The sequence below is a fragment of the Podarcis gaigeae genome (assembly GCF_964106915.1).
Source record: "Podarcis gaigeae genome assembly, chromosome: 10".
NCBI classification, from domain to species: Eukaryota; Metazoa; Chordata; class Lepidosauria; order Squamata; family Lacertidae; genus Podarcis; species Podarcis gaigeae.
In genome coordinates, this window is record NC_139686.1 from 32,003,471 (window position 1) to 32,025,611 (window position 22,141).

A 22,141-nucleotide genomic window follows, 5' to 3' on the forward strand; every position below is an offset into this window, starting at 1 on the left:
AATAGCTTTGTCTACTGTCTGGCAAATCACAGAAAACCAGGTTAGAAATTGTTACTGAAACTCTCCTCAATTTCGTGTTTTAACCTATACAGTTGCTTCTAGTGCCAGATGCTGTATGCCAGGTAGCTGCAGCCACAGACTCCCCCTGCCATCTCCACCTCCGTTTCTCCTTCACCTCCTCTGTGCTGAGGCCTTCTGTGCCATTGCTCTGTGGAAGGGACGCCTCCTCAGAACAAGGCATTGTGGGGATGTGGCTCTGCAGTACACTTGTTCCACTTCCACGTTGCAGAGAAATAAACCTTCAAAAGCCAAAACACAGGAGTAAATTATAAAGCCCACCTACAATTCAAGGTGTGATGCAGCCAGCACGGCGCTTTCCGATGTTATTGGACTCCAGTTCCCATCAAACCCGGCCAGCATCGCCAGTCGCAAGACATTAAGGGAGTCGTAGTCCAATACCATCTGAATGGCATCACTTTGCCTACCCCTTAACAAATAGTCACAGCTGTAGCTAAGCTAGTATGCAATGAATTATTTTGAAAGTCTGCTTAGACTCAGAAGTTATACTTGGTTCATTCCACCCCCACCCCCGCCGCTGCCTAATTTTAGGTGGACCATTAAAATATTTTTCTTCTGCACAGCTTTTGGCTGGCTATAAATGTAATTAACTCCACTCTGTTTTTTAATGCAGATTTTTTCCCTCTTGTTCTTAATCCATTTTTCGTATTGCTTTAAAGTTAGCTATAAATTCACTTGAGCAACCTTTTGGCACCAAAAGGAAACTCTCATATCTATTTGAAGAAGAAGAGATATATGAATATCAACGCTTTAGTATTTATGACACCTAAACATGAACATGTACATTCTGAAAATTTGGAAGTAGTTTTAATAAAAATTACTCATGAGTTATGCCCCTCATCTTCATAAAGTGTCAGGCTCGTTTAGCTTGTACACTGTCTGCTTAAAGTAAAACAAAAATGTGCCCACCTACATCCCATTATCAAATGCTAAAGGGTACGGGGAAATATAGGAGCAGTTTTTAAAAAACTAAAAAAAAAACCCCCACAACTCTCAAGTCACTTCACTAGAATGGGAGGGAGAACTGAGTAGAGGGTGGGGACTGAGAAGAGATGGCGTACAACTCAAACCAGAGTATTGCAGGGGCATTTGGCACTAATTATATACATCTAAAATATTTGCTACTGGAAAGGGATTTACAATAACCCAGTTTCTTCATAGTCTTTTCAAAAACAGAACTCCAAAGTAGCTGCCCACTGTAGTCCCTAAAGTAAAGCAAATATCTGAGAAACTCTGGAATTATTTGTGTGAGAACAGATGCAAGGCAGTAAAAACAGACTCTCCATGCAATCCTTTCTCCATACCCCTCTGTGGGCAAATGCATGCTACAGAATATATTGTCCAAGTTCCAAGACAAGGAATTCACAAAACCCATTCCAGTTCTGGACCACAAGCAGAACCCCATTTCCACCCCCTTTACAGTGGACCCTCTAGTTATGTACTGCTCTGGATACGTAAATTATGGGTTATGAAAGTGGCAAACCCGGAAGTGTATACTTCCGGGTTTCGCCATGCAAGCATGCGCACAAGCGCTCTGCGCACTTTGCACATGTGCAGAAGCACTCTGCGTGTTGCGTGCGTGTGCAGAAGCAGCACCTCTGCCTACAAGCTTTTTGGGTTGCAGATGGACTCACTGAACAAATTTAATTCGTATCCGGAGGGTCCACTGTATTTGAAATTACCTTTTAACTGTTAATAAAATATGTGAATTTACAGGAATGGCACAATACATTCTACTTGAAATGCCAGACATCCGTCTTGTACAAAACCACCACTCTTGGGACCAAAGCCCAGAGGCAGAGCACATGCCTTGCATGCAGGAGGGCCCCAAGTTCAATTCCTCATTATCTCCAGTTAAAAGGAGCTTGGGTGGAGGGCCCACAAAAGACCTCTGGGTAGGACTTTTGAGACCTACTGTCACTCACGGAAGACTGTACTAAGCAAAACGACAATCTAGTTTAGCAACAAGCAGGCTTCAAAAGTAATAGTTCTTTTAACTGAACAACATTTTTGGGCTGATACATCAGGTATACAGATATGCAATTGTTAATACAGTGGTACCTTGGTTCTCAAACTTAATCCATTCCGGAAGTCTGTTCCAAAACCAAAGCGTTCCAAAACCAAGGTGCGCTTTCCCATAGAAATTAATGGAAAATGGATTAGTCCATTCCAGACTTTTTAAAAGAACCCCCAAAACAGCAACTTAACATGAATTTTACTATCTAATGAGACCACTGATCCATAAAATGAAAGCGATAAACAATGTACTGCATTCACACAATCTGTCAATCAGTAGCTGAACTGGGTTCCACACAGTCACAAAAACAAAAAAAAGAGAGCTGCAAATATAAAAAGGCAAAAAAATACAGCAAAAACAGACCTCCCTCAGCGTAACACTCAAATTGGAAGCGTAACACTCAAATCAGAAGCATAACACTCAAAACGGAGCACGTTTGGCTTCCGAAAAACGTTCACAAACTGGAACACTTACTTCCGGGTTTGCAGTGTTTGGGTTCCAAGTTGCTTGAGTACCAAGGCTTTTGAGAACCAAGGTACCACTGTACAGGCGCCTCCCCATTTACGTGCAATCAACTTGCACACGACCATGTATATGCACAGCATCGGGAAAGAAAGAAATAATTAGAATCATAACCAGAAATGGCGGGAGAGAGGTGGAGAGTTCTTGTGGCTCGCAAGCAGACTCTTCCCAGAGCCTGTGGGTGGCGGAAGCCCCAAATCTCAGTGGGACTTTGTTTAGGCTGCTCAACCTCCCCACAGGTAGCACACCAGGAGCACTTGCTTTCCTACATGTCCTGTATGCTCCGGCCAGCCCCAGAACTTCACATCTGGATATTTAGAGAGAAAGCTGGAGAGCAGGGGGAAATAGGCATTTAGAGGTTTTTTAGAGGGTCTCCCTGCTTTATGTGATTTCACTTATGCATGAGGGGCCCCAGAACATAACCTCCTGCATAAGTATATTTCTATTGGTGAAATTGTTGTCCTCCTTGAGTCTAGTGCTTGAATTGTGGCCCTTTTCCTTTTTTTTTTTTTAAAGCAAGCTAAGGGGACAGTCACAAAGGAAAAGCGAGGCAGGGCCCCTCTGGCCCACCTGTAATTTGAGCACTGCTTAAGCCTAATGGATGAGATGGAATAGAAATGTAATAACTAAATATAACCTGCCAGGTGACAGGCATACCCACATGTCTTTCCTCACTGCTTTAGCAGAAACATTTAGAAATTCCACTAAGACCTGCTCTGGCATACATCTTAATTAACAATCTAAAGCAAAGGGTGAACAATGAAGTCCAAAATATGCTGATAACACAAAGCTGTTCATTACAGTAGAGTCCAAAGCAGTCTCTGAAAGAGTTGCAGAAAGATCTCGCATAATTGGATTACTGAACAACACAATGAGCACATGAAATTTAATGTTGATAAGTGAAAAATAGTGTATGTTGGGGAGGGAAATAATCTGCTCTCTGTGGTTGGATTTTTGAATAACTTGGGAAAGGGATTTTGAAGGCATTGTATATAGACCATTGAAAACACCACTTCAGCATACAGCAGCCATTACTAAGGCAACGAATGTTACAGATAGTTACAAAAGCAATGGAAATGGTTAGGGCACATCTAAAAAACATTGTGTGTCTAGCTGGACCTTGAGGACTTGGTTCTCTTTCTCTCACCCTGGGTCAAATCAAATAATGTAGTATTAGAAAATGCACAAAGGAGCAAGTTTTAGAAAATTTGAGCTAGGGATTACCATTTTAGAAACTATACAGTGGTACCTCGCATTAAGTACTTAATTCGTTCTGGAGGTCTGTACTTAACCTGAAACTGTTCTTAACCTGAAGCACCACTTTAGCTAATGGGGCCTCCTGCTGCCGCTGCACTGCCAGAGCCCGATTTCTGTTCTCATCCTGAAGCAAAGTTCTTAACCTGAAGCACTATTTCTGGGTTAACGGAGTCTGTAACCTGAAGCATATGTAACCTGAAGCGTATGTAACCCGAGGTACCACTGTATGGTGTAGAGAATGTGTGTTTGTGTGTGTGGCTAAAAACTATTACAGTCATACTTCGGAAGTCAAATGGAATCTGTTTCAGAACTCTGTTTGACCTCCAAAATGTTCAGAAACCAAGGTGTGGCTTCTGATTGGCTGCAGGAAGCTCCTGCAGACAATTGGAACCCACGTCGGATGTTCAGGTTCCAAAGAACGTTTGAAAACCGAACATTCACTTCTGGGTTTGCAGCGTTCCGAAGCCAAAACATTTGAGCCACAAGGCGTTCGACTTCTGAGGTACAACTGTACTTGCCTTTGGCACAGCAATCTTATGCTCACATTATGTGAGGATCAAAGCTAATATCACCATTATTCCAGTGGACTGGCTACTATATCCAATGTAAGGTTAAAAAGGTAAAGGTAAAGGACCCCTGGATGGTTAAGTCCAGTCAAATGCAACTATGGGGTGCGGTGCTTGTCATCTCGCTTCAGGCCAAGGGAGCTGGCATTTGCCCACAGACAGCTTTCTGGGTCATGTGGCCAGCATGACTATACCGGTTCTGGTGCAATGGAACAAATGTGATGGAAGCCAGAGCATACGGAAACACTGTTTACCTTCCTGTCGTAGCAGTACCTGTTTATCTACATGTACTAGTGTGCTTTTGAATTGTATCCAATGTATGATCAGCCCAGGAGCAGAGATGGAAAACACACAAACAGGAAATACAACCATGGCATAAAAACATATGCCCAGCAGCCCTAGAAAGTCCTCCTGTGCCCACAAGCCAGCCATGAAGCGCATGAACTCCTGATGATGGGGGGGGGGACCCAGCACATTCCCCTACAGCGCCACATACACTGAACATGCACAATAATGCTACAGCAGTAGCACCAGTGGCAGAGACAGCAACAACCCTGAAACTGAAAGTTCCCAGGTATTCCTACAGACAGACTTTTGAATGCCCTTATGCTTCTCACAGCCACCATTTTGGAGCATTGCACAAAAAACAGAGGACTAGTACCTACAAAACATACCAGCCACATAGCTGGCTGGGCTGGATGTCTGTAGACTGTAAAAGACCCACTCAGGTTGTGAAAGATGGCGTCGCCAAGCAACCCAAGGAGATGTTAAGGACATGCAACAGAGGCAGACACAGACAGGCACCCCAATAACAGTAGCCTCCAGTGAGTCATTCCAAAGGGCATGGAGCTGGGAAATGTGGGGTGGGAGTTCAAGCCCAACTAGGTAGAAGAAAGAAAACATGCCTCCACTCACCATTTGCATGCACAGAGAAAAGTCAAGCCTGGGTCAAAAAAGGGGGAGGTAACAAGCCCTGAACCCACACTCAATCTGAGCAGTGTTCTCTGAGACACTCAGTCACAGTGGCAGACAGCAACCAGACCAGGAAAGTTAAATTCCCACTGCCTGAAGCCCCAGCACCCACCCATAGATGTCAGGAGCACAGGGCGTGCAGAAGGAGTCCCATCCAAGTGGAACAGCTAACGTTTTATGTGCTGGAGCTCCCTGGTTTAAATCTAGAGTACAGTACTACTGCTCAATAGAATGGGCCAGGCATGCAAACTGGAGCCAAACAGGGCAGATGCTGCATAGGCTCCAGCTGGGAAACAATCTGGTCCTTTGGGGTAAGCCAACTCTTTTGGCCCACCCTAGTCCCTGTGACCAATCCACCCCAATTCTGCTATTTTGCTGGAGAGCCCAGTCCTGCTGGGTGACATCCCAGCAGGACCCCTTGACATCTCCATCGTCATCCCCATCTCTGTCTCCCTCATCCCATTCTCCCACCCACAGCTGACTGCTACATGCACACTGGCAACATCACCCATCCCACTTGTTTCCCCTTTCAGACTCCAGGGAACAAATCGAGCCAAGAATGGAAGGGGCATTGCCCCTGAGCCCATCAAACGCCCTGTAGCCTGCCATGCTCCTACTGGAGTAGGAGAAAAGGATCCCTTTCAGCACTCCATGGCAACAAAAAAAGCAGCACATGCAGTGTAAGGTAAAGGTAAAGGTACCCCTGCCTGTACGGGCCAGTTGTGACCGACTCTGGGGTTGCGCGCTCATCTCGCTCTGGAGGCCGGAAGCCGGCGCTGTCCAAAGACACTTCCGGGTCACGTGGCCAGCGTGACGAAGCTGCACTGGCGAGCCAGCACCAGCGCCGCACACGGAAACTCTGTTTACCTTCCCGCTAGGTAAGCGGTCCCTATTTATCTACTTGCACTTAGGGGTGCTTTCGAACTGCTAGGTGGGCAGGAGCTGGGACCGCCGCAGGGATTCAAACCGCCGACCTTACGATCAGCAAGTCCTAGGCACTGAGGTTTTACCCACAGCGCCACCCGCATCTCTACATGCAGTGTAGTCAAAGCCTTTATTGAGTAGCATACTGCTAGAGTGTGCAACATGCTGGATTAAACTAGTAATAATAGTACTCTTCCATTCCAGCTCTAATCAAGATTACTCAGAAGTTGTCCTATCTGGTTCACTGGGCATGCATTGGATTACAATGGTACACTACTGACCTATAGCACAGATATTTTTCTTTAAAAATGGAACAAAGATTCAGGCGCAGCAGAGGCACCAGTGGCTGTTAACCACCAGAAGAGCACAAACAGCACTCACGGTATCTTTAAGGTCAGGGGTGAAAAAATCTAGGGATCAGAAATCCAGAATAGGGTTGCTGAAGAGGGCAGAAAGGAAGAGAAAGCAGAGGGAGAAGAGCTGGCTCCTTCAGTGGTAACTAAGACTTCTGAATTTAGATTGTTCCCTATTGGTCTTAGTCACAATATTTATCAACAAGACTTGAATTAACCTGATGGTACTGGATAAACATGTTTTGGGAAGACAACAGTCCAGAAGTCAAAATAAATTATGTCTAGTTTACCAAATAAAATGTAATCTAGTGACTACAGTTTATTCTATGCTTTCTCCAAGGAGCTCAAAGTGGCACAGATAGTTCCCCTGTCATTTTTGCCTCATAACATATTATGTGAAGGAAGGCACTCAATGAGCTTTATCAGGGATTTGGATTCAGTCTTGCCAATCTCTCCTGCTGTTTCTTCCCAGGCTCCTTTGATCCTGAAGGTAACATATAGTCACCATGGCAATAGTCAGTGACAACCTTCCCCCATGAATCTGAAAAAATTACCTAGTCATGACATTTAAGTTGGTGGCTATTGCCACACCTTGTAGAAGTTAACTCCATACTTTAACAATGTGCTGTTAGAAGAAGTTTGGGTCTAGCTGCCCCAAAGTCCTTTTAAGTACTGGTAGAGAAGTGAAACAGGAAATTGGCAGATGGAACAGCAGAAGTGCCTGTTGCTGTTTCCTAGAGATCCTTCAGATGGTCTCTTTATTGCTTGCACAAAGCTTATGTGGCGACTAGACTATGTCCGGTCTTTATTGAGCATCGAGACCAGCTAGTTATATGGCAATGAGCTTTCATCCTGAGTTGATTGTGCAATAAGGTAACACTCCCTTCTTTCTGAAGAAAATTAAGGGGTCTGGAGTGATTATACCTGCCATATTAGGGGCCTCAAATATTTGTTGCCAAGCGATGGGGACAAGTTTGGTGGGGACTCTTCTATCTGAATACTTCCGAATGACATGCATCAGACATAAACCCATGCAGTAGTTCGTTATTTGCAGATTTTGGTATCACATGTCCATTGCATGCTTTCTGTTGACAGGAGTGTTATGTGTGTTGTTGTTGTTGTTGTTGTTGTTGTTGTTGTTATCACCACTATTATTAGCCCACCATTCACTCTAAGGTCCCAGGGCAGGTTACAACAATTAAAACACAATGTTAAAAACATTTTAAAAGGACTTAAGACCACAAAGATCGGTCCTAAAACTATACATCTCAAGTGTTAAAAGTCAGAATAAAGAAATTGTAATTGTTTCAAGTCAGCACCCCCAAAATGTTCTGCACTTTCATTATTGGTAAAGCCATGTTTCACAGAATCAAAATGGCTGACAAGAAAAGAAAAGATGTCAAAGAAACCACAATGTCGAAAGCAGCTTTTTATTGTAACAAGAAATTAAAAAGTGCACTCATTTCACCAGCCAATGTATTTGTGATATATTCTGTCTATCAGCCCTCAACTGTGACTCCTCAGTAACATGCCTCTTTTATCTTGAAATCACTTTTCAGTCTCTCTCATTTAGATTAATGCATGAAAAGCTGCACTAATTCAGATTTATTCTGCCTCTCCATTTAATGCCTTTCAGGCAACATAAAGCACGTTTGGAAATAAAAATTGATGCATGACTAACGCACGCCACCAGTATATTGGCGCAAAAGTGACGATCTGGCAGAGCTGCCTGTTAGGTTTTGCCTTTATTCCTACACATACACCCCAATTAGCCACAAAAGCTTTTCAGAGAGCAAGTGTTTGAGGTTTGCAATCAAGATTTCTGGAGACTTTGAATTTCCCTGCTGTCATCAGCACTGAGACACACAGACCCATTCACAGATTTAGTCCACCAGGATCATCCAAACAAATAACCATCCTTCAGACTCCTCAGGCTTTCCTCTGATCTCACACCCTCAAGCAGCAGTCCCTGCAACTGAGGGGGAGGAAGAGCATATTTCCCTCTGTCTTGTTTCTCCACGCGAACTATAACCGCTTCCAGTTGCCACAAAATGTCCTGCTCCATCTCACAGCATGCCCTCAAACCCAAACCGTCCAATTCCTACAAATGTAGAATAATACTAATTTTTTAGTTGATTCTGTGACCCACATTTCCTCCAAAGAGCTCAAAGTGGGATACAGGTTCTGTCTCTCACCATCACACCCGCACAACTACCCTATGTTGGCAGGTTATGCTAAGAGGCAGTGACTGGCCCAAGGTCACCCAGAGAGCTTCATGGCTGAGTGGAAGGTTGAACCCTGATCTCTCCCGGGTTCTAGTGCAATACTCTCACTGCTACACTGCAATGGCTCTCAAACATTTACAGGGAACTTTGGAATTTAAAGCATATGAATATATGAAGAGCCTCGAGGGATCAAGACTTCTCTTGTCCAGCATCCCTGAATAGTGGTCAAATTATGCTACTGGAAGCTTGCAGCAGGACATGAAGACAACTGTCCTTCCTTGTTTTTGCCCCCTTCCCGTCCCCACCCACAATCTGGAACCCAGGAGACTAGCACCTCCAGACCTGAAGGTTCCCTTTAGCTAACATTATTAATTCGCACTGATAGAACTGTCACTCATAAATTTGCCTAATTCCATTCTGGTCATAACACCTTGTATGTGGCAGTGAATGCTACGCATAATACATGCATTGTGTGAAGGACTATGTCTGTGCTGAATCTACCATCACTAAATTTAATTGGGTGACCCCAAGCTCTCGTATTAAAACAGAGGGGAAAGGGGGGGAAACCCTCTATCTCTCCACACATAATTGTATAAGTCACAACAGTGGCTAACCTGTGGCCTTCCAGATATTGTTGGGACCCCAACTCCCATTAGCACCAGTCATGTATGATCATGGACTAGTAGGAGACTCAGGTGCTAAAGGGGTTTTTATAAAATCAAAGTAGCCCAAAGAGAACCAAGCAGTGGCATAGCCTGAGCTGCCAGCGCCTGGGGCACACAGTGGGGGACAGAAATGGATGGAGTACACATGTGCATTCAAATGCCTAATGGCATCCGTGTCACCCAGGAAATCACAGCTGCAGAGAAAAATAAAGAAGAGTCATTCTGTTGTCTGGAGAGGTCACTTCCTGGTTTGAATGGAGAAGCTGTTTTCTTTTATTATTATTATTAAATTAATTTTTATTAATTTTTCATTAATAACAATCCAGTGGAGCCCACATTAATACAATACCAAATCATGCCAAATCACAATACAATAAAAAAGCCAATTCATCAGTTCCGAATTCAATGTTTTTGGATGACTTCCTGTGTTCCAGTTATCTGGAGTTGATGTTAATCCTTGGTCCTGCTCCAATTCTCTTAATTAGTCCAACTTCTACAATTCCGATCTTATTCCTTTGTTTTAGCAGCCACTGGTGTGCTTTTGTTCATATTTAATAAATCCATATCCATTAACTTACAGAGGGAATTTATATCCTGTAGTTTCTGTGTGAAATATTTGTTTACCTTCTTCTTTTCCTTCATATTGTATTCATTCAATTTTCTTCAACACTGCCCCTCCTCCAAAAACTCATTTCTAAGTACGCCACAACTCCATTTTGCCTCTCCAAAACCGAAAGAACTCCAGCGTCCAGCCATGACTCTTGGCTTACTTCCAGCACTTATCTCCTTTACTCCTTTCCAGCCTTCTAATGAGCGGGTGTCTTGCCAAAACCATAATAAATCAAAATTAGAGTTCTCTTTAGTAGGCAATGTCACAAATCATCAAAGTATTTCACACAGTCTATTCTTTTAAGTACTCCGTAAAGAAAATTATAGGTTCTTGTTGAATCCCTCTTGCACTTCATATATAGTTGTAATCCATTCAGTGAAGGTTGCTGAATCATAGCACAACAAATATCATGTAAATATAATGTAAAATGAGAACAAAGGCTCCCCTTCACTTACATAACGTTCCAATTACGATAGCGAGAGTCCTCTCCAGATCAAAACACAGGCACTCAGTGGCTGATTCATTTAGCAGGTTATCTTTCTCCTTCATCCAGAACACACCTGTTTCTTAAGTCCAGATCCATTTTAAAAGAAACAGAAGTACCTCTGCTCATGGCGACTGCCTTGGGGAGTTTCCAATATGTATAGTGCTATGCACTCTGCGTCCCTGCCCTTGCATTCCATTGGAGTGAGAGGCAGTTATCGGAAGGTCGGGGGGGGGGCTTGCAAGGATAATTACCCCCAGATTATCCTTAATTAACTGTACAGGTGGAATCCGCTGTTCGCCATGGCGGGAGCTGTTTTCTCTGTTGGAGAAGCTGTTTTCAACAGAACACAGCAATGGAAGGGCGCAGCTCTATTGAGGCAGCACCAGGTGTTGAATTTTTGTGCCCCTAACAATTTTGCACCTGCAGCAACTGCCCCACTAAGCTGAACCTGCAAGAGTGTTCATGCCAATGTCAAGATCTGCATCAAGGACTTCCTGTTTCATTTTTAATTCATGTATGTTTGTGCAGAATCTAATAACAGTGCCTTGACATTTTTAAAACCAGAGTAAAAGCCAGTTAAATAGACACTGGAAATGCCAAAAAGAAAAAGAGCACAAATTGCTAATTGAACCAATAGGCTATAGGACAGATGGGGAATTATCTTTTTAGGCTGCCAATTTAGCAATGCATTCCTGCTGCATGGTAGTTCCAAGACAACATCCTGGAACCACAGCAGTGAGGTTCATGGAAAAGCTAAACAAAAAGATCTTAGGAAATCGTGGTAAGACATGGGGGCAAAAATAGGAATTGGTACCAAATGTTGCCATCTTAGGAATATGAAATAGTAAAAGGCAGGACAAAAGAAAAATAAGGATGATTTAAGGAGAGGAAGGAAACGCACATAGGGCATGAATATAGGGAGGGATCTAGTTCATTTAAAAGCAGCTTTTGACACATCACCTGATGTCCACATGTCCTCGTCATCTAATACATAAAAATAATTGAGGACACGGAAGTTTCTCTAAATTAGATTTGTCAGGTGTCAGTAGACCCTAACAGAATAACACTAAATACAGAAAGTGGAGGCGCTCCAGATGCAGGTTGGGATTAATTCCACAGGAGTTTCTTATGAGAAGTGCAGAACAGTCTCCACAACTACCTCCCTAACATAATCCTGTCCTCCCTGACAGTAATCTCGGGCTCAGCATTTTAACACAGTGAATAAGCTATATTTTTCCACTTTAGGCTACGAAATCTATTTTTCTTTTTAATTTATTGATTCCATTTCTATCCTGATTTCCAGTCAAGGTTCCTGAGCTGGCTAGCAAGTATACTTCAGATTTTTTATTCCTAGAAGGCCTTCAAGTTGTCTCTTCTCACCCCCACCCCACCACTGCTTCTTTCGCACACAAAAGCTGCAAAAATGCATCTCTACCCGTTTATTAGAGGCCTGAGATCAACGGGAGATTTACTACCACCATATTGAAGAGACTCCAACTGAACTCACCAAGCTGGTCAAGGGATTATTGCAAAATAAACCGACGCCAGATTTTCAGTGCTTGCTAAGGACTTTGTAACCTCCATTATAAACATGGGTCTATCCTCAATAACTGGGACAACACTTGCTGAACATAAAAAAAGAAATATGTTCATTTTACTATTCAGGCATAAAAGCTTCTGAGGAGACAGGTCCCTAGACTTCTATGCATGAGGCAGGCTGGTGGGCTATAAGGCTGGTCTCAAGGAGAGCGCTAAGTGGGATCCAGGAGCCTTTCGTGAGAAGTCTATACTGACCATGACTGACAACCGGCTTGTTTTTGACCTATAAACTCTAAATGGCCGACAGCCACATATGGTTGTCATGTCCAATTATTTATTTGCAGTTTTCAAACTTTCCAGTATGGAAGTGCTTTTCCTGCTGAAAACATGTAACGTGTGAAACACTATCAGGTTTGGTGGATCAGGGGGTCCAAGATTGTAACTCTGTCAAAAAAAGAAATGAGATTTGTCTGGCATGACTTATTTTTGAGAAACCCATGCTGGGTCTCAGTAAACACAGCATCCTTTTCTAAGTGCTCACAGACCAACTGTTGAACGATCTGTTCTTTGAACTTCCGTGGTATTGATCTCAAGCTCACCAGTCGGTAGTTACCTGGGTCTTCTTTTCCCTCCTTCTGTATATATTTTATTTTCTTTTTCTTTTTTTTAAAGTCACCTGTTCCAAGACAACATCATAAAGTATACTGGGGAATGGATGAAATGTTAGTAGGGCTTGGAAAGGTTGAACTTTCCAGAGCCCAGCTGCCCACCTCCAAGTTTAGCCATTTCATATTTCCAGTTTCAACCTCTTCCTCACAGTGAGGCTGTTTTCTCTCTTCCTCCTTGTTTTCCACGTAGTTGGGCACAACAATATGCCTGTCTAAGTGAAATTGCAGGGGGGTGGGGATGCAAGTGCACCACTGGCAGACGTGGTCCCTAGCTGAATTTTTGAAAATTTCCAATACTTGTAGTCATAGAACAAATGGCATGTGCAGGTGGTGAGTGGGGAAGTCGTGGGAGACAGGACTTCAAAACAGGGAAGGAGGAAGTCTGGCAGCCCAAGCAACTCGTACAAAGAACAAAGCGGGGAATGATGCACTCACACTGAAAAACTGGAATTCTATCCCTCAGAAGAAACTAGGCTCTTAGCCTTTATCCAGTCTGTGACACTTTTTTATATATATAATACTGCATCAGATCCCCCATCTATAGAGGCTTTCATGAAAGCTTAAATCATTCCAGAACATCACCCTACCACAAGGCCACAGCAATCCATTATTCCAAAAATCTCCTCAATGAACAAATCACAAATGTGGCTAAATCGCCTAAGAGAAAGCCAGCTGTGTGTTAGTGTAAAATGTTGTATTGTATGTGGGGTTCAATCCCCAAATTATGTTAACTTCCCTGGCTAGTGCCCAGTTTTCTTTCACGTTGCCCTAGGGTTGTTAGAATGCATAATGTGGAGAATTGCCCAGCAATAAGGTGCAACGTGAATAGTAGTGCCACCCAGCAACTCAAAAGTACCAACATGAAAAAACAATGAAAAGCACTATGGAGAGAAACAGAAGAATGGTGATGAGCTTTGACAGTGACATGGTCAGTGGATGAGGCTGGTAGAACAAGAAGCATGCAGACATTTTCCTTTACTTTACCCCTCTTACATTGCTGAGCTCCAAAAGAAATGTTCATGGTGATGTGTGGTGCAAAAAAGGATTGTGACTTCATTTGGAGGATGTTATGCATTGAGAACTGGTGGATTCAGGAAGAAAAATGAATGAATTGGGTATACATTGCATCTCTTACTGCTGCTTGTGATTTCTATACAACTTTCAGAATATGAAGTTGTTTACAGACTTAATTCATCCTCCAAACAAGGTCATGAATGCTCCTAATTTACAGAAGGGAAGCTGATGTTGAGTAATAATCACAAGACTTGCTTATGACTAGACCACCCAGTAAATAGTGGATTTTGCTGCGATTTGGACCCCGATCTCCCAGCTTAGTTCTCTAGTTACTGGGTCACACTCCTGTGTTTTTAGGGAGTGGTTCACTGAAAGAGAAACCAGGTGCCTCCAGTAACCAACCAATTGAGGATGCAAGTCATGGTAAACTATGATGCTTCGAATATACAAGCTTAAGTTCTTCTCACTCATCTGCCCATTTGTGCCAGTCTGCCTGCCTTAAAATTCCATGTTACATCTTGCGCTCAGATTATAGAAAATGGAGCAGCAGATATAATGATCACATTAGTCACTGAAGTATGCAGCACATCAGTTCCATTTCCATGTTCATTCCTAAATCTCTAATGTGTCTCTTTTAAACTTGTAGCGTGCAGATCTTCTGTATATCTAAGTTGGTCTAAATAACTGGAGAAAATGTTTTAGTAAAATGTATGCACAGGTACTCTTACAGCAGACAGTCCTATATGTGTATACTCAAAGCAAATGCCAGAGAGTTCAATGGCGCTTACTCCCAGGTAAGTGGGTATTAACCTGAACACTGAGGACAACTGAGATTTTATCACTGTGGGATTAAAAACTGAATAAGCTTTTCCTCATACCCATTCCAGAAATGTCCAGAAGGCTATATTGTTCCACGGGTTGTTGCATAGGTACCCCAGAACACAACAATATAGTTGATATATAACTGAAGTATTAAACAATAGATGTCAGACTACTAAGCAACAATATTTTGAAAACTGGAAGGTATTGTAACACCATAGGCTGGCTGGAATAGTACTTTAAGTTTTCATGTTTGCCATAACTGAAGAGTCACCTCACCCTCTGAAAGGAATTGAGAGTCAGATAAAAGGTTTGTTTTGGATCCTCCTCTGCTGAGGAAAGATAGCTGTAATTTTCTCTCAGAGCCCCTTCTATGATTTTTAAGTTAGCGGAGTCTGTAACCTGAAGCGTATGTAACCTGAGGTACCACTGTATTTATCTGGTACAAGATCATATATCATAAGGACAAACCAAAATTCTAGCCCATCAACCCTAAATTTCCATGACAACAACTGCAATTTATGTCAGAATTAAAACTTCCCCTTTGCAGCTATGCACTCAGTTTTTATCACTCTGGAGTCTTCTTTAACCGTGTGAAGACTGCAAACACCTGGAACTAATTAAAATGCAGCAGTAGGCAAAACTACACTGTACTAGAACCATTATGTATCAGAAGCTGTGCGCTGCCATGTTTGATGGGAAAGCCCTAAAAGATTATTGTTTGGTTACTACTGACCAGGAGCACTGGTGGCACAGGGTGGACCAAGTCCGAAATCTTTTTGATGCATCCTTCAATATCTCTGACTAGGCATTTCATGCCATTACAGCAGGGCTGAAGAGCCAGGTGTGGGTGCCAAATGGAGCTCTAGCGGCTACTGAAGGGAATACCTCGGGTACTTGAAGTAACAACTACAAAGATTAATTCAGGAGCTCCCTGGTATCAAAGCTCCTAGGGCTGTAGAATTACTTCCTGGCATTCCAGCTCAAAAATCCACATTGGATTAATTTCAGTGCACATTTTAAAGGTTCTCTTTGTTGCCAAGGTTTTTCAGAGAGGGTGAGCTGAATGCAGTATGAAATTCTCCTCTCTGATCTCCAGTGATTTATTTATTTATTTATTTATTTAGATATTTAAGTCATCTAAAATTTGATAAATGCATTTTAATTAAATTGAAATAAGTAAATCAGAGCCTGTTGCCATGGTGAATTAATGTGATGTCACAGGCTCCAGCATCTCGATTTCAGAACAGAATCAGGCAAGAAAGCACAGTGGAGGATGTGGAATTGTAAACATCTATTTTAAGGCAAATGGGTTTGATAATTAGCAAGAAATTTGGTGCAGGGAAAAAATCATTATGACATTTGGAGGGGAGTGGTTGTAAAAGGTAAATGGCAAAGCTGTTTCAAATACTATAAAATAATAATCTTGTAAAGATCCACATTATTAATGGACCTTGCTTTCAGAACTATTTTTTTCTTAAAACAACAGCAAAAACAACAACTGTGTTTACAATGACACAACTCGACTTTCGTGACTGTTTAGCTTTTATTTTGAAGCAACAGTTTATCATGTGTGTATAAGCCCTGAGCTTTTTTGGGAGGAAGGGCGAGATAGAAATACAGTAAACGTTTTTTCTTTTTTTACATTTCTTGATTTCCCTGACATGTTTTCAGATATTTTGCCGTTTCACAGTGAAGCCTGCTGGAATGGCAAGATCTCCCCCTCTTCATCTCCACTATGGCCGCTGCCCAATTTCTTGACTCTCCTTCTGGCCCAATCTGCACCATCTTCCATAAGCCATTTGAAGGTTACTGTTCCCTCTCCTCACACCCCTCATGCTTGTTTGCTAGCTCAGAGAGCACTGGTGAACAGGCAGCAACAGAAAATAAATACAGTGGTACCTCAGGTTACATACGCTTCAGGTTACAGACTCCACTAACCCAGAAATAGTGCTTCAGGTTAAGAACTTTGCTTCAGGATGAGAACAGAAATCGTGCTCCGGCGGCGCGGCAGCAGCAGGAGGCCCCATTAACTAAAGTGGTGCTTCAGGTTAAGAACAGTTTCAGGTTAAGTACGGACCTCCGGAACGAATTAAGTACTTAACCTGATGTACCACTGTAAATAAAAGTACCAGAGCCAGGAGGCTCTAGGAATTGGCAGTGCCCCCGACTCACTACTAGGTCATAGGCCTTGGCAGCTGCCCAGCAATGCCGATCCCTGACGCCAGCCCTACTTAAGGGCTCTAAACCTGTGTGCCAAATAATATTGCCCATGTCAGCAGTGCTAAAGGCTTGTGCATTTTCACCTATTAAAATCATATGTGAGCCAGATTCTTCAGTGCACCTTCCAGGAAGCCATGAAAGGCGAATGGCTGCAGATCTTAAATGGTCATACACCATATATTCACATTTATTTATTCCATTTCCATACCTCCATGTAACCTCACAGAACTCAGGACAGAGCAAATGCTGCCGTCCTCATTTTATACTCAACAACAATCCTGTGAGGTAGGTTTAGTTCAGACCAAGTGGCTAGCCTAAGGTCACCCGTTAAACTCAGGGCTGAGAAGGGAGATCTGAAGAACTGAATATCTCCTTAGACCAAGTCCCACACTCAAAGCAACACACCTGTGGCTGGGCTAACTAAGCAATGCTGCAACTGAGAACTGTGCAAGATACTTTCCCATCTCCCTTTGCAAAGTTTCTATCTACTCTGCAGCCTAAGACTTCAATATGATTGATTGCTTCAGTCACATATTCATCATTTCTTTCTCTTCATCCTTTCCCAGCACTACCTTCCACCAGCATCTTCTGTCAAGTTTGCCCAAAGTTACGCAGCATAAACTCTTTTTTTCCTCTTGGCTGTTCTGCTAACAGCCTAGCTGCACAGAGTTAGGTAAAGGTAAAGAGACCCCTGACCCCGTCTAGTCACGGATGACTCTGGGGTTGCGGCGCTCATCTCGCTTTATTGGCCGAGGGAGCCAGCGTACAGCTTCCGGGTCATGTGGCCAGCATGACTAAGCCGCTTCTGGTGAACCACAGAAGCACAGAAACACCATTTACCTTTCCGCCGGAGCGGTATCTATTTATCTACTTGTACTTTTTGGCGTGCTTTTGAACTGCTAGGTTGGCAGGAGCAGGGACCGAGCAACAGGAGCTCAACCCATCGCAGGGATAGGCTCTGAGAGTTGCACCACCATGGCAGTGACAAAAAGGCTCTCCACAGCAAGAGCCCTCTCCATAACAACTCTTACATCTTGCCTGAATTGTACTGAAGAAAACCTTTCCATTCTAGATTAGATGGGTCTTTGGCTTGTTCCAGCAGGGCTCATCTTCTGTTGCAGGCACTTGGGACATGCTCTCCTTCTAAGTTTTCCCAAGACATTTGGCTGGCCATTGATGGAAATGAGAGTGCTGGACTAGATGGAGATAAACTCCTAGGAGCCAAGAGTATTTGGTCCCCCAAATTTCATGGGCTTTGCCATTTAAATGATGTGCATGCACCATGTTATGTGATAAATTATGTGGGGTGGGGCTTACTTGGGCCCCCCAAATATATTTTTTTCCAAGTTGGCACCCCTGGAGACAAGTTGGCCTCAAAAGAACAAACTCAGTACAAGGCTGAAGTGGCATCTGAGCTTTTAACACTAAAACATTCCTTTGACACAACATTTACCAAATAATATTCATTTTGCAAAAGGCAAACTAGTGAGGATTAGGCACAAGTGATTTGCCAAAGGCTGCAAGGCGGAGGTGGAATATGAACCAAAACGCTTGTTTCCCTACCAGATCCCTCCAATCAGCACCTACCTCCAAGTAATTTATCCCCCTTAATTTCAACTAGGCCTAGACCCTAGCATTTGCATGTGCAGTGTGAATGTCTCTAAGGAGGATCCCTTGGAGTGTGACTAGTTTCAGAACACGACATCAGTAATTATTATTATTATTATTTTGCTATTGGTATCAGCTTTCGTGTGCATGCACACTTCTTCAGTTACTCATACCAATAACAAACTTGGTCTCTAAGGTGCTACTGGAAGGAATTTTTTTATTTTGTTTTGACTATGACAGACCAACATGGCTACCTACCTGTAACTAATAATAATAATAATGTAACATTTATACCCCACCCATCTGGCTGGTGAGGACCCATTTTTCATTCATGTATTGGTCTTTAGGCTAACTTCTAAATAGGGCTATCCTTAGGTGGTCCTGAACTTAGTATTATCTGAATGAAATCAGGAATTTCATATAGCTATTCTGTTCTTCTTTCCAAAAGACTTTCCTCTGAGCTTTCCATGATGTGTTGCCATAGCTGTCAACTTACAGATTTGAAAATAAGGGGCCAGCAGCCAAAATAAGGGACCTGCAGCCTCACCTGTTCCAGGCACTCCAGTCTTCCTGTCCTCCTGCAGTCTGGTCAAACTCATGCTGGTAGCTTCGAGAACACAGTCCAACCAACTTTGTAACCAGAGGTTCAACTGAATAGAATCTGAATCACATGCACCACAAGGCCTATGCAGCCTCAACTTAAGGTGGCTCCCCGGCCTGGCTTTGCACTGCAAAGTTTGCAGCAGCACGTGTAACAAAATGGCGTCCAGCATTCAAAACCCCCCTCAGCTTGCATTAACTAGCCACACACACACAGCCTCCCCCCTCCACAAGATCTCCTTTCCTTTTCCCCCACCATGTGCCCCTGCTCCAGACAGACCTTTTCGCCGGCAAGGGTGAGTGGGCCATCGATGACGTATCCATCCGATTCCAATCCGAGCACTCAGCACAGGTATGTTCAATTTCTGAGCCCCTCTGAGCCAAAGGCAGAAAGCCCAGCCAGCAGCCTAACGAAGCCTCAAGGAAAACCACCGTCACCTCTCCGCTGGGAAGCGCTGAGCAAAGGCGAGTCCCGAGGGAACACAGCTGATTTGATCAGCACAAGGCATGCAAGCTCCACCCCCCAGTCGTTCTTAGACTTCATATTGGGTGAGCAACACAGCCAAGCAACACAGTTGGAGCCTCCCTCCTCCCTGGCCGGCAGGGAGGGAGGGAGGGAGAGGAGCTGCTTCCTTTGAAATTTAAGGGACATCATTTAAGGGACATTTAAGGGACATCCATCAATAAGGGACAGCAGCGGGACATTGCACTGGAATAAGGGACTGTCCCTTCAAATAAGGGACACTTGACAGCTATGTGTGTTGCTTGTGTATTTATCTTAGATGCATTAAGTTTCTGCTAGTGGGGCTCCTGTAGACATCTGGCTGACCACTTTGTGAACACAGTATGCAGGTAGGGCTATTCTTAGGGGCCAATGAAGAGGTAAGAGATAGAGGCAATGTTATTGTTAGGGGAGGGGTAGTACATCTGGTAGCAAACAGGCCGTGCTCATTCTGAGGTACATTGTCCACCTTTGGTCCCCACCCTGCACTCAGCTCTCACCCATGGCTCCTAGAAGCTGTCAGCATGCAATAATGGCCACATCCTGGGAAAGAGCTTTGACTGGTGAGCTAAACTAGGTGAGGGAAGCTGATGGGTCTCAAACCCTCAGTGAGTTAGGAACTTCTCCTGCATGCGAAGACAGGCTCCAGTGGATGAGACCAACAGTGGGCCCAACAGTCAAGAAGGCAGTTTCTGCACATGCTGTAGAGCAGAGCTTTCCAAACTTTTCATGTTGTTGACACACTTTTTAGACATGCATTATTTTGCGACACAATAATTCAGTTTTGCTAGCAAACGGGAAGTTAAACTAACCCCTTTCCAGCCCCAGGAGGAACGCGGGGAGTGTTCGTGCAACACACCTACACGCTGCGGCCGACACACTAATGTGTCGCACTCGCAACACACAGTTTAGAAAGCTGTGCTGTAGAGGGACATGAGAGGCACATGGGAATCGTCAACCTGGATCAGCCCAGAACCTCCACATACACTGCCCAGGCTTGTGCCCCTGAGAGGTCACATCGGTGCTGCTAATACAGCAAAAACAAGGTGGTTTTACTTCACCTCTGGAGGCACACTGCATTGTGTCTCAAGATAGATGGATGCCAACAAAGTTCTGCTCCAGACCACAGCAGGTTAATACACTTGTCCAATAAACCCAGGATTTCCCATTTTCACAATTTCAGGAAGTATTTACATCTCTTCTCAACTTTTCATCATACATAAAACTCTCACTTCCAGGTCAATGATTTGGGTAGGAAGAATGAAATGGGTCAAAATGCATTACAACATGTATTCTTTGGCGGGGCGGGAGGGACTTTTATTTTATTTCTTGTGAACACCTTTAGGTTAGCAGCCCTGTACAGAAAGAAGTCAGGTCCTTAGTCATAGTAATTTTCTCCCCAGCCCAGGCCCTCAACACTAAATTTGGGTGAGAAAATTTTGAGAGGGAAGGGTTCCTTCAAACCTGCAGTGATTTCTACTGAGCTGTAGCTTTCTGAAATCAAGAGGCATGATTTTACACAACATGAAGCAGTGATGTTTTGGTGTAAGGACAACCCCTCTGCTCAACTGAGGCTGCTATCATCACAACCAACCACATCCCCATTGGGCACCAATCCATCAACACACTATGGTTATCTTTTCAGCCTGCAGCCTTTCCGTAGCTTACAAAGTGTCCCTGAGCAACTCAACCCCATGGATTTTTGAACTGGATAATTCAATATTCCTTTCGATATACACTTATCTGAACAAGTGCAGCTGAAGTATTAGAAAAGTCAAGGGACTTAATTCATAAACTTTGACATGTAACTTAAGTACATATTGGGAATAGCTCCTCCTTTGGGAATAACAATTCACCATGTAAATAAGAATGTGATCTAAGGTTGCAGGGGGCAGGGTTAATAGTGTTTCTTTAAGCAGCAATGTTTGAGTCCTCAGTAGGAGAGGGCCATGGGACAGCACATGCTTTACATTAAAAAGGTCCCAATTTCCATCCCAAAGATCTCCAGTTAAGGCTGGCACAGATCCACTGGAGACAACACATTAGATTGACCCATGGTCTAAGTATAAGGCAGTTAAAATGTTATAGAATTTCAAGTCGATAATGATGGCTGGACAAGAGCAAAAGAGATACCTAGTCGTTTCACAACTGGCAACGAGTCAAGCAAGGATAAATTGCGGCAGATGGAAAACATCACCGAAGAAAAATATATTCCATTCGGATCTTTGAAGAGCTTTCAACAATCACTCCACCCTCAACCTCCTCCATAGCTGCATAGGGGGGAAACTCGCCCTCCTCCCCGCATTCCCCACCGCCTGCATACTCGCGCGCCCGCGCATTGTTTACACGTGTCTGAGAAGTCTTTGGTTCAAAGCAGAGAAAGGCAAAGATCTGTTCCCAAGGGTTAAACGCTGGGATTGTTGAAAGCCCGCGCGCGTGCGTCCCTCACACTTAACAGAAAGAAGGTTGCTAAAGAATGTGAAACGTGAGCT

The 22,141-nt window shown here is 43.6% G+C and overlaps 1 protein-coding gene across 5 annotated transcripts in view; it reads right to left on the bottom strand.

Moving 5' to 3' along the window:
* TCF20 (transcription factor 20) overlaps positions 1-22,141 on the bottom strand; it is a 191,282-nt gene that overhangs the window by 168,064 nt on the left and 1,077 nt on the right. The gene's annotated exons all lie outside the window — the stretch shown is intronic.